The sequence below is a fragment of the Blennius ocellaris genome (assembly GCF_963422515.1).
Source record: "Blennius ocellaris genome assembly, chromosome: 5".
Lineage (NCBI taxonomy): Eukaryota > Metazoa > Chordata > Actinopteri > Blenniiformes > Blenniidae > Blennius > Blennius ocellaris.
In genome coordinates, this window is record NC_137654.1 from 16,783,812 (window position 1) to 16,796,400 (window position 12,589).

The window sequence follows — 12,589 nt, forward strand, 5'->3', positions numbered from 1 at the left end:
TATATGTTTCTGTGTCCCAAAGTTCTTACTGCCCATTTCTACCTGATTTATTCTCCCCAACCTCAGCCTCCGCGAGCATGAAATCATTGATGCAGAAAGATAAGACTTCTGGCTGGGCCACAGACGCATGATATTTGTCTCTGTGTAGATAAACACAGCTTTGACTGTTGTCTCAGCAATTCAAAACACTTTCTTTTTCAATTTCGAAGCGCGCAAGGCAGAAAATGGTGACAGAAAGGTTCAGCAACTTTCCCAACAACATTGCATAGCCCGTTCCCAAAGATATGGAGAAAATTATTCTTTTGATACAAGTCCAGGGAAAAAAGAAAATCAAGCCAATTTTGTAGTTGTTGTTTTTTGTTTTTCATGTGAATAATCATAGAATGGTATTATACAGACATTCAAAATTAGTGAGCTTTCAAGAATTACCCAGCATAGCACATTATTTAACAATAAAAGGGGGAACAATGCAGCTTTCAGTATCGGTGACATCTCAGCTTAGCAACCTATATTAGAAATGTATGTATATTATAACTGCTTCCTGTAACTTGTGGCAAAACAATGGGGCTAGTAGCACATCTTCAAATCAATAAGCTGCTTACTGCAGAAATTCAAGCAGTCATGGAGTCGGGCCCATGTCATGTCAAACAAAATATTTTTGTTACATTTAGCTGTTTTGTCTTCTCTTGTCTGGGAAAACTGTTAAGGTAAAGATTTTAAAATTCGATTGTCTGCACCTCGTTGAAAGACCGTGATGTTGTGTTGCGTGTCGACATTTCAAAAAACCCAGTTAACAAAACAACCAGTGAGCGCAAAGCGGCGTATGTAAACAACAAGGGGAGGGTTTACGGCCAATAAAAATATTGCCTGCAATATTGCAGCCAAGTCGAGAGTAGTGACTACCAATCAGCAGACGCCTGCGTTGTCGCTCCTCCTCACAGACCCGTTCCTCAGTGCTTGGTACCTCAACGGCGAGGTGACGGAAAATCATAGCCAGGTGATCAAGTTTTTTTCTGTACCACCCATAATTTTTTCAGTGGGACCATGCATACAAAAAGGACCACGGCCTTATTGAGTACTCATATCGGTACTCGGTAGCAGCAAGTGGCTAAAGATTAGTTCTTTTACTTATACTCATCCTTTAAAAAAGTGGTATCAGTGCATCGTTAATTTTTACATTTAAATGTCTTTTCTTGTTTTGTCTTGTGCTGTCAAAAGATTTTCAAATGGCAATTTCATCTGTGGCTTCATTTCGATGAGTGTTTTAGGAAAGGATTCTGGTTTTTCTGTGATGGACTCACAGCTTGTCCTGGAGGGACTCTGACCTTTCCCATATTGGCTCCAGTGACCCACAAACCCTGGACTAGAGGAAGAGGAATAGATATCTTATCTATGTGAGCAACCAGGAAGAACATGGCTGCATTACCAAGATGACAATCTGCCATTTCTAACCTGATACTATAAGAAAATATCTTGTAAAAAGACCTGTTGCCATTTGTCTCATTTCCTGTCCTGCAGTTAGGTTGTTGAACATGTGCATTTTGTAATGGAAATGTGAATATGACAACAAAAGTCAAAACATGAGCATAAAACTTCCAATTAAATCCTAAATATTTCAGTATGATGCTTTATAATATTTTGTCCCTTGGCATACGCTGATCTCCTTTTTTATGCAAAACAATGGCTATATTACCGACATTGTATGTTTTATTGTTGTAGGGGTTTTTTGTGTGTCCTCGACACACACACTTCAAGTAGTCACCAACCTTGAAATCTACGGTGCTACATTATAGTGCTACGAAAATGTAAGAGTTTTCAGTTTATATTGTTTGCAAGATAATTTGCACGTGAATCAGTGAATGTGGTAGATCAAGTGTAGCACTTTGAGACAGATCAGATGCTTAGAGGGGCTGAATTATACCATAACATTAAACAGTTTATAAAGCTAATGTCAGGCCAAAACCCGAGTTCACAACTGCATGCGTTCAATGTCCACTGCCGATCTTCCAGCTTCGAAGTTGATTCATCAGAATTGTTTTTCTGCTTCTGTAAAGTCTCAAAAGTACACTGATAAATAACTAATCACCACGTTGCACAGTTTGAGTCAATGCAGTTTGCAACAGCATGAATGTAAACACATTAAGGGTGTGCAGGCAAACTGGTCCATTTTCTGTGAGATGATGGAGTGTCCCATTAGCTTCTGGATTGTCATTTAGCCACTTGTTAGCAAATTGCTTTTTTTCTAGACACTTAAAAGCTTCAGTAATCACAAGTGGAGTATTGGAAAATGTCTTTTATGTTGTAGAATAAATTATAAAACTCTATTGAGCATGTGTAGACCACAGACTTTATAGATTAACAGCTGTCAACTTTATTGACTCCGCAGTTTTACTTACTCCCAATGGAAAATAGTTTTTTTAAAGGCTGCTAAAAATACAGAACTACATAAGTAAAAATGATTACGTTGTGGTTTTAATCATATCTAAACATATGGATTTAACCACACAACATGCTGCTTTCAATAAAAGGGCTTTCTTCCAAGGGTGCAGTTATATCTTTTGGCAGACCAACAATTGTCAGTGGATTTTCAGAGAGGATTTCTTATTTCTGGATTAACATCCAGGGTGTTCCAGTTTCACCTTCCTTCTCTAATGCCTCAGCATGGGCTGCCTCAGCAAAGGAAAGAAAACCCTTTAAACACAAAGCGCTCCAATTTCCCTGCAAATCCAATATTGAACTATTCTGAGGCTTTGATTTGGCAGCGTGAACCCTCCAGCCTTTTTACGAGACTTTTTTTTTTTTCTTTAAAGAGTGCTCCAGCAAGCCACCCTTTGCAGGCTGCGTTCTTTGTTTCCCCTAATAATCAGTTGAGGTCTTCTCCTGCCCACCACCACTCAGTTATCGTCATCCATAATAACACAGCTGCCACTGAAACGTGGCAGGAGGCTGGAGCCCCCGAACGTTAAGCATCCCTGGTGAAAAGAAGGAAAAGCCGCTCTCTTAAGACAGCCTGTAAGGAACATCAGGCTCTCCAGCCCTCCCAGGGTTTAAAGTCTTATTATTTTCCACAGACGGTACTGAAATGAATAGTTTTGTCACCTGGGATGCTGCTGCCATGTTGGTGTCGCTTCCTCAGAGTGAAACTCGCATAACTCATTGTTTTGTTTTTTTTTTCATCATGAGCTGCTCATTTAGGAGCATCTTATATGTGAGTTTGATCTGTGCTGCAGCGGGATCAGTTATACACTCAGGAAGAATTGAACAAGGCTAAGGAAAAGGAATGCACAAATACAGAGCCAAATATAGCACTATCCAATTATTTCTTTCTGCGCCGGAGTGTCACCACATCTGTGGCTCCGTTCCTGTTATAACACTTTGACTTATTGAATTTCTGGTTCACACATTGTTGGATTAGGCCAGTTTGTTCATTTCCACCACCATGAATCATATGAGTCATGGAGACCGAATTAACTGCATGTAATGAGCAGTTAGAAGGAGTGGCGAGGCTGAAAAGCCTCTTTCTTTTTTTCTTTTTTTTTTTTATTATCCTCGGTCCACTAAAAGAGGAAGGACATGTTCGAGAAAATCTGATTGACTGATTGAAGTGGACATCAAGAGCGTGAAATGACCGTGCAATGCGAGACGAGTGATGCATAATCCAACCAGCCTTCTCAAATTTTGAAGCACGACATGGTCACAGTGATCGTGAAAATCGGCTTTTGCACATGCGAAAGTGGTTAACGCCCTCCGCTCAGTTGTTAGACTCTGTCACTCTTTGCCAGTGGTAACCCTGGGCCATGTAGCGCTCATGCATAGATGGTATGACAGCATGATTAATTGTTGTGTTGGAAGGCAAACTAAGCAGATGGATATGAGAGGAGTCCTCGAGAGTGAAGGGGAAGTAACTGTTTATTCGCAGTGTGAAAGAGGAGACTGGTGTGATGATAAATGGAAGCGCAGAAACATTTCGCTGATGTCCCAGGAAAAGCTTGTCTTGGAAACTCCAAACAATACATTTTTCAGTAGAATAAATGACTTGTAATCTCCCGATTAGGCACTTTGATGGCTTCTGTAATGGCAGCATAAACCACCACAGTCGCACTCAATTTAAAGAACTGAGAAGAAACATCAACAAGTTTTACTGCACATGCAGAAATAAAAGGGTGTATTTTTGCCAATTCCAGCTATATTTCTCTGACAGTAACTCAGCAAATGCATGCCTGCCTGCAGAGGTGATATCCACAAGTAGTGCCCCACTCATCAGCAGCGTGTGATTGGAGTCGACTGCAGATTATCATGTAGGCTGTGAGCAGCGGGCAAGCATTTAACCATGCCTTCAGACGTTATTAATCACAATAAACCCCAGTGGTTCGCTTCTCGCTGAATGCAACAGAAATAAATTGTGCAAAAGAAATAACCGCCACGCATACAGCACATGCAAGTCAGACTGTAATATAGGCCTACAGCTGCAAAGTGGTGGGTGCAGGAAATGTGCATGTTCATGATTGCCTGAGCCACATTGTGCAATTTCAGGTTTCATCACTGATAGCATTTTGCAATGTTGTATTCATCTGCAATTCAGTGAGCGAACGGCATCCAATAACAGTGTCCAGTCGCGATCACCAATGTGATGCTATGACTTTTCAATTTTGCTGTAATCGCTCCCCCAGTATGCAAACACTGACTTGATTAAAAGGGAGAAGCACGGGGGTGGCTTCACTGTGTAGTTTGGCTTCAACCGCGTATTACATGTGAGTCATGGAAATAAGAGTGATGAATGTGTGACAGGGGGATTTTCTGTCCGCGCTGGCACAAGCTGACACTGTGACGGCTGGATTGAAAGATGCTCTTTGTGGCATGCTTGACAGCATGGACAGCCTGAGCTGTTGTACTGTGGAACAACAAATAAAATATGGATCACCTTTGTGCACAGGAGGTCTCTTTTACTAGTAAATAAACATTATGGCAGATGCACAAAAAGGAATTAAAAAAAAATTCTCCAGAACAGACTGAATCGACTCAAATATATGAAAAACAAAGTGAAGCTGTTATGTTGCTCTGGGAAGCATGTCTTACTCTGAGTAAATCAACCTAATTATTGTATATGAATATAGAGATCTCAGATCAACATCCTCCTAGACTACTACTGCATGCTGAATGTGAATATTCTGTATCGTAGCTGAAATAAATCTCCCCTCAGGTATGTTTTGCATACGCAGTAGACGATCATAAATAATCCAGCGAGTAAAAATAATAAATAACAGCATTTTGAAGGCATGAATAACAATAGCTTTGAAAAGAATGCGTATGGAAAAGTTTTCAAACCTTCTTCATCCTAGAAAGGCTTTGCTGAGCAAGCTGTAGTGCCCCCCTCCTCCTGAAGAATACAATAAAGATGAGTTTGTTCAATATTTCATGCCACTGCCTAATGTTTTGCTTTTCCCCGACACTCTTGTCCACAAATAAAACTACAACAAGCCCACGGTGTGTTATTATCAAGCTCTTCAAAGCTGTCACCCCACTGAGAGGCACCGCTGTGCAACCGTAACTTTGGAATTCAATTAACCAAAGCACATCTTGACCTTTGATGCAGGAACACAACGTTATAATGGTGCTGTGCAGCTGTGTGCAGGCACAATGTGCAAAAACTGCACATGTAAGTGGCAACTTTGTTTCCCCCTTGCATCAGCAGCAACCGGTAATACATTTATGATCACATGCCTGCGTCTTTGAGCTTTTACTGTGTTATTTCCACTTTTCTCCAATCTGCCCACTTGTCTGTGTTGATCTCATCTGTGCTTTGTGCTTTCGTTCATCTTCTCTTTCCAAAGAGCCGTATGTTCACAACTACATTAGCTCAACATCCACAGAGAGCTGCAATGTGCCATGCCAATGATTTATATACTGATTGTGCTATGATCCTCAATAAACACTAAAATATCTGATCCAAAAATGCTCAGAAAGCATCAACAGTATGGAAGATGTGACTTTACTGTTGCACTATGTTTGCCTGCTTTAAAGGGGCACCATGTATAATATAAGTTATGCCTCTGTTGTACATTGGGTGGCAGTGCTGAGTCACTTTAGTGTCAAATTGTCATTCATCTGTTTTATTTTTTTTGCAACTTGTTTTGGTTGGTATTGCAGCAGTCACGACTGTGTCCAGTGGATCTAAGTTTTAGTTTGCATTAACTATTCAAAATCATGCCGTCCACACTTATATTGCAGGTTTAAACTGGGGGAGGTCTTGTAAAAGCTGCTGATTCTGCAAGAAATTCACCTCCCTAAAATGTCTGTGTGATGGCATCCAAACTTTTGTAATGCATAATTCTGCTTATCATTTCAGGTAATTTTCTTTCATAATTAAGCCAAGATTTAGCAAGATGTATCTTCAATACTATTAACCACAAGATAAATTCATCAAAATCTGGTAACAAAACAAACAAAAACAAACAAAAAACAAACATTTTCTATAGTCCACACTTAACTTATACATTCAGATGTATTCAGACAGTTTATGTAGTTAGTTGACACAACGTCAAATTGCAAACAACCACATCTTTTAATGAGTAATGAGTCATGCAGTGGTGGTGAGGTAAAATAGTAATATATATATATGCATCATTGTCTTTGGAAGGGAGGCTTGCTTGACACTTTAATCAGTTTGAATTGATTTATGAGCTGTCAACATTGTGCTTGTTATGTGTTTTGTAGCAACATTTAATTTTATAAATGGCGGTTTCAAATAGCACATGTACAGTTCCTTTAAGCCATATTTGTGTACCGTGTGAAGAACCTTGTGTACTCAAAGTAAATGAACAAGTACAGCACAGAGAAACATGTCCAACTCCAAAAGCAATAACAAACATGAATGAAAAGAAGAAATTATTAAGACATGAAAGCAATTAACATTTTGTAAAAAGAATACAAAATAAAAACATCAAAAATGATTTAAATATATTAACAGAACAAGCTAAGAATTACAAGGTATACAGTGCAAAATAAATACTTTCTTTGATGAAAGAAAAATTTGTAAGAAAAAAAAAACTCCAACGATTTGGAGTCATCCTGCATTATTTATGAGTCATCATTTACATTGATAATATCTTAGAAAGCAACTACAAGCAGCTTCTAACCCTTTGAAGAGAGAATGGGTTTAATGCAGATGAGTCCAGAGGTCTCGATGGTTTGAGTAAAAGAATTGAACTGTTTTGTTTTGGGGTTTTTGTTTTTAGATCTGTACTTCTCCATCACTCAAAAATACTTAGGACAACTGCACACTGTGAATATAAACTGCATATTGTATGTTGGCCATATCAGTATCTGTGGCAAAAGTACATAAAATTTACACAACTACTGCTACTGAAATAGTGTTCAAGTAAACGTCTAAAGTTTGTTTTTTTTCTCTGAAACTACTCAGGGATTTTCTACGCATGTTTATGAATACAAAGCATTTGATTGATCGTATGTATAAAACTAATTACGGTAAACATTAAATGTAGAAAAAAAATGTATATTGTGGAAAAAGTATTGATGGCTTGTGATTTTAAAAGCAACAAAGTAGATGATTTAAGTATGTGGGGGAAAAGCGTACTTGGAAAGAATGCACATCAAACTCGTACAGAATTATAGTAATGTGATTATTTTTAAGTAAGTTCAATGCTGGTTTGCGAGGATGCCTGAATTCTCTTTAATATCAAACGAATTATTTATACTTTAGAATACACACCTTGGATTTCTGTCACAGCCTAGTCCAGAGGCTAAGGATGAAAATATGATTTTAAAGGTGCGGAGCTCCAGCTGCTCCTTTACAAGGCTGCAGTCACAGGGAGCTGAGCTGCGCTACCACGACATAAGAGCTTTAAATGTATGAAATCCCAAATGTATCATTTTGTTGACAGGTTAATTTATTTGACCAATAATGCCCAGAATGAGGGAGGTTATTTTTATCCTGGCAGCCATTGGGCAGCAGACAATGTGAAAACTATAAAATGTCTCCATCTAGTGACGAGAAACGTGCAAACAAAGGATGGGTTTGGATTCCAAGCCTGGAAAGAAAAATAGAGGAAATCAATTGTGGAAAAAATACACAAGAAATGGTCAAAACATGGGACGATGCTGGTTTATATCCAACATGAAAAGTGGAAAATGTCCAAATTTAAAGACAAGTAAGGTCTAATAAGCCATTCATCGCCAAGAAAAAAAAAAGAATGTTAGACATCTTCTTTCGGGATTTTTCCTTTAGCGGTTGAAACAGTGGATCATCTTCTTCCAATCCTCTCTCTCTTCTGTATCCTCACACCAATGGCCCGCATGAAGCTCCTCTCTGCTCTCAGCTGATGCTTCTGCCACTCCTGACACTCGTCTCCATTCAGTCCACCCCACATCTATTCTCTTCTTCACCTCTCCTTCACACCTTCCACTCAAATAGCAAACTTTTAACTTTATAATTCTATAAATTATGAAAGCACTTTCAGAAAACACTTATTGATCAATTTCGTTGCTTGAGGGAAGAACCAGTTGTTTTCATTTTAGACGTCTGCAAAAATGTTTGTCAAACTTATGCCTTGTAAGGATGTTTTGGCCTGCACTGTCGTCGTGTAGTGGTCACAACATCTAGGTTAGAGTCCAGGGTGGGCTTTCAAGCCTTCCTCTGTGGAGTTTTCATGTTCTTCCTCTGAGTGTACGGGTTTTTATCAAGGTACTGTCCAAAACATACCTTCTGTGCTAATATTTGAGTGTGTGAATATGAGTGTGTGGTGTCGTCTGCCTCTCTGGCTCATAGTACAAGCTGACAAATGCGATATTTAAATTGATGAATGGTTCAATAGTTTATCAACTAAAATAAATGTCACATCTCACTATATGACATGCGCGCTGCCTTTTGCTTCACTTGATAAATGTTAAGTTTCCAGATGTCCCTCTTGGTGAGTTAAATTAATAAATTCAGTTTAAGAAAAGCTTTGAGGAAAGTAGACTTGAGATGCTGGTTTACCTTAATGTTTGATAAATGGAGAGAAACAACAAAAAGGTCAGGTTCTAGAAAAGCTACGGTCCTGTACACACACACCCACACACACACACACACACACACACACGCACACACACACACACACACACACACACACACACACACACACACACACACACACACACACACACACACACACACACACACTCACACACACACACGTCTGGCCCACTTAACGGCATCAGAGCGTGTGAACTTGTATTCTCCTCTTGGTTAAATCACGCCTCCATTACAGTGAGTTACATTTGCAATAAACGCATTTTTTTTTTAATTCTCTTGTTCTCTGCGGTCGCCTCCAAAGGCGGCGTGGAGAAATGGAGAGAATGGAAGATGAAGAGATAGATGGAGAGAGAGAGAGACAGTTAAAGGGCATAGGAGGGCTGAGGTGACTCAGCTTTCCCCCTGGATGCGGGGCGAAGGGGAGCTGCGGGTTCGAACCCCCCCCCCCCCCCCCAAGTTTTACTAGAACACAGGCTTTTTTTTTTCTTTCTTTTTTTAACAGGAGGGGAAAAACAATGTTATAGCTGCTTCCTGCACCACCGAGTGTTTCCCCACCAGTAAATAGAACAGGGATTGGGTCAGAACGTTATGGTCTGGCATCAGGTGAACACAACCATTTTTTTTTAATTTTTTTTTTTAACTACGCTTCCATGAGTGCAGGTGTGTGTGTGTGTGTGTGTGTATGAAGCACAAGCTATGTAGTGTGTGTGTGTGTGTGTGTGTGTGTGTGTAGCAGTTGTATGACACAAAGGAGCTCTGTCAGATTGGGGCGGTATGAATCAGGTTGCAGGGCAGCAGAGTGTGTGACTCTTTTGATTATAGCGCTTTCAGACCCCTGGTCCAGGACACACCACAACTTTCCCCGAAATCAACTGGATGGATGGAAGATGCTGAAAGATTTTAAAAAGATTTTTTGCCGGAATAATATCCACAAGAGCATTCTTGACCCAATCGGAGTAAAATTATATAAAACGTCAGTATTAAATGTTACAACCCCCCTGTGAGCATCTAATCTGGCAGCTTTTGTGCAATGTCACCTCTGGAAGATATCCGTCAGCAGTTCCCACATCTACCATCTACCTGGCCTGAGGGACACAAAGAAGCCAGAGAAAGTTCAACAGCAGGTCTCTTCTAATTGCACGGCATAGGGGTATTTCACTCTTTATTCAACATTCAAGGCCATTATGTCTCTCCTGTTTCCTCATTATCCTCCACTGAGCAATGAGCAGTGGAGGTAGATCGACGTACGCTACATGTGTGTCCTCCACCGGCTGAATTTTAAGCACTTTATTGAATTAAACATATCCTGATAGCCTTTGGGGATTTTCGCCATCTGAGCTTCAGCTGGTTAAAGTCTGTGCAAAGTGATTGAGTGAGCCTGATGGGTGAATTCATTATTTCCGATTTGGGTGAAAAATGAAAAAGGTCGATTCTGTGGCCTCTTTCAAGACACTTTTATGTGTTCGAGCATGGCGGATTTGGAAAAAAGGAGAAACAAAGAACATCATTGACAATATAAGTGTTTATTTGCTCTGAACTCCTTCCAGACAATATTTACTGTCTTGCACCGGGAGAAGGAAAAATATTGATGATGGGTGGATTTAGGTTTAGTTACAAGATGAAAGAAAACTGCCTGCACTCTGGGGCATTATGGGAGGACTCGTGGAATTTAATATATTCACAGTTTGAAATCTTGGCTTTTCTCAGTGCTGCTATCACATCGATACTTGCACAGACGGCATTCCTGGAAAACTCTTGAAATTACTTGAAACTGAGGACACGCTAATACAGCTCAAATTTTGTACAGAGCTCAAGAAATATGACTCTGTGTGTATAAACCTGAACGTTTAACTGAACATTTCAGCTTGACTAATTTTTTTTTAATTTTTTTTTATGTTTGTGTGCTCGCCTTTATCTGTGTTGACAGATTGAGCCCTCCTGGGCTCAGGTGATTGCAGATGGTACCCACAGACAGGTGGTCTCTTGAGTTCACTCTTGGTATTTGGAGCAACAAAATATCTACTTCAGTAGCAGTGACAAACTCCAAACCTTACTGCTTTATCCCCTGTGGTGAGAGAAATATATACCTAATGTAAAAAAGCAGCAACTTGAAAAACCAGCAATGGATAATAAAATCAAGATTTTATTATGTGGTATGAGGCAAAAGTGTTTGACCAGCTCGGATGGATGGATGGATGGATGGATAAATAATGAAATAAGATCATATACACATTTAAGTTTAAAAATAAATAAAGCTCTGCAGTCAGTGCCAGTTGGACTATGGGCGAGGGCAGAGTGTAGCCTGTTCAAGTTATTAGTCCATCAAAGGGCACAGAGAGACAGACTGTGATGCAAGAGTGCTAACAACTGCGCCAACGTGCAACTCACACGTACACACTACTCCCCAAAAAGTAGGGGTATTTGGCATTTGGAAGAAATTTAAGGATGAACCTAAAATGCACTATAACCTTTAACCTGTACAGGTGAACTTAATATGACTGTCTCCAAACTTTGAGTGCCCAACCTTCAGTATTTCTTTCACAAGTTGCTGTTTCTTAACAAGGAGCTTAAAAGCTAAAGTCAGAACAGGTGTTTAATCCATGAATCGACCAATACATTTCCTGCTTCAGTCATTGAACAGGGACACAGAGAGACTGGAAGAGTCACAGAAAGGCAGAGAAGATGAGATCCTTTGGCCACATCCCACACTGATGATTGCTTCATTGTGACATTGCCTTGCATAACTGAATGATGAGTGCCACTCAACTCCAGGCACAATTCATGGAAGTGAGAGGCACCCAGTGTCATGTCAGACTATTGGAAACCGTTTACATCAGCAGTGTGCATATTAGACAACCTGCAATAGTCTAAGACCTCACCACCAGGCACAGGCCTCATGACCACTTTTTGAATGTTACTGTCACAAGCACATGTCACCTGAATAACATCCTGAATCCAGTCATTGGGTCCCTGCATGAAAAACACAATGATAATTTCATGGACAACAATGCTCCACATAATCGAGGTTGCCTCATTAGGGAACGACTGATGGAGACTGCGGGAGCCACCTCAAATGAAGTGACCTGCACTTTCTCCTGACCTGAATACCATAGAAAACCTCTGAGTTGCTGTGTGGAGGCTTTTAACTCCCAGAAATTTAATCACCCTAGAGCTGCCCTTCAAGAAGAGAGATGCCATGCCTCAGTTGACAATCAGTAGACCTGTGAACAGCATATAAGATGTGTTGTCAACCTCAAGGGCACATGACAAATAATTGAGACACTGAATTTTTTTAGTGTACCCACCACTGTTTTTGGCTTTTGGTTCAACAAATTGCTTGAGATGAGGGAATCACCACTGCATGCTTCTACTTATATGCCCTACTTCCATGATATAATATCAATGTACCATGAATTTTTACGTTTTTCATCAATTTCAAAAGCCAAATCCGCAACTTTTCATGTGTACACGCAAACTGATGCGCACATTGTGGTTTAAACCTGTTTATATATATTTCAACTTTTCTGTGGATGAGCTTTTTGATACATATTCCTGGAT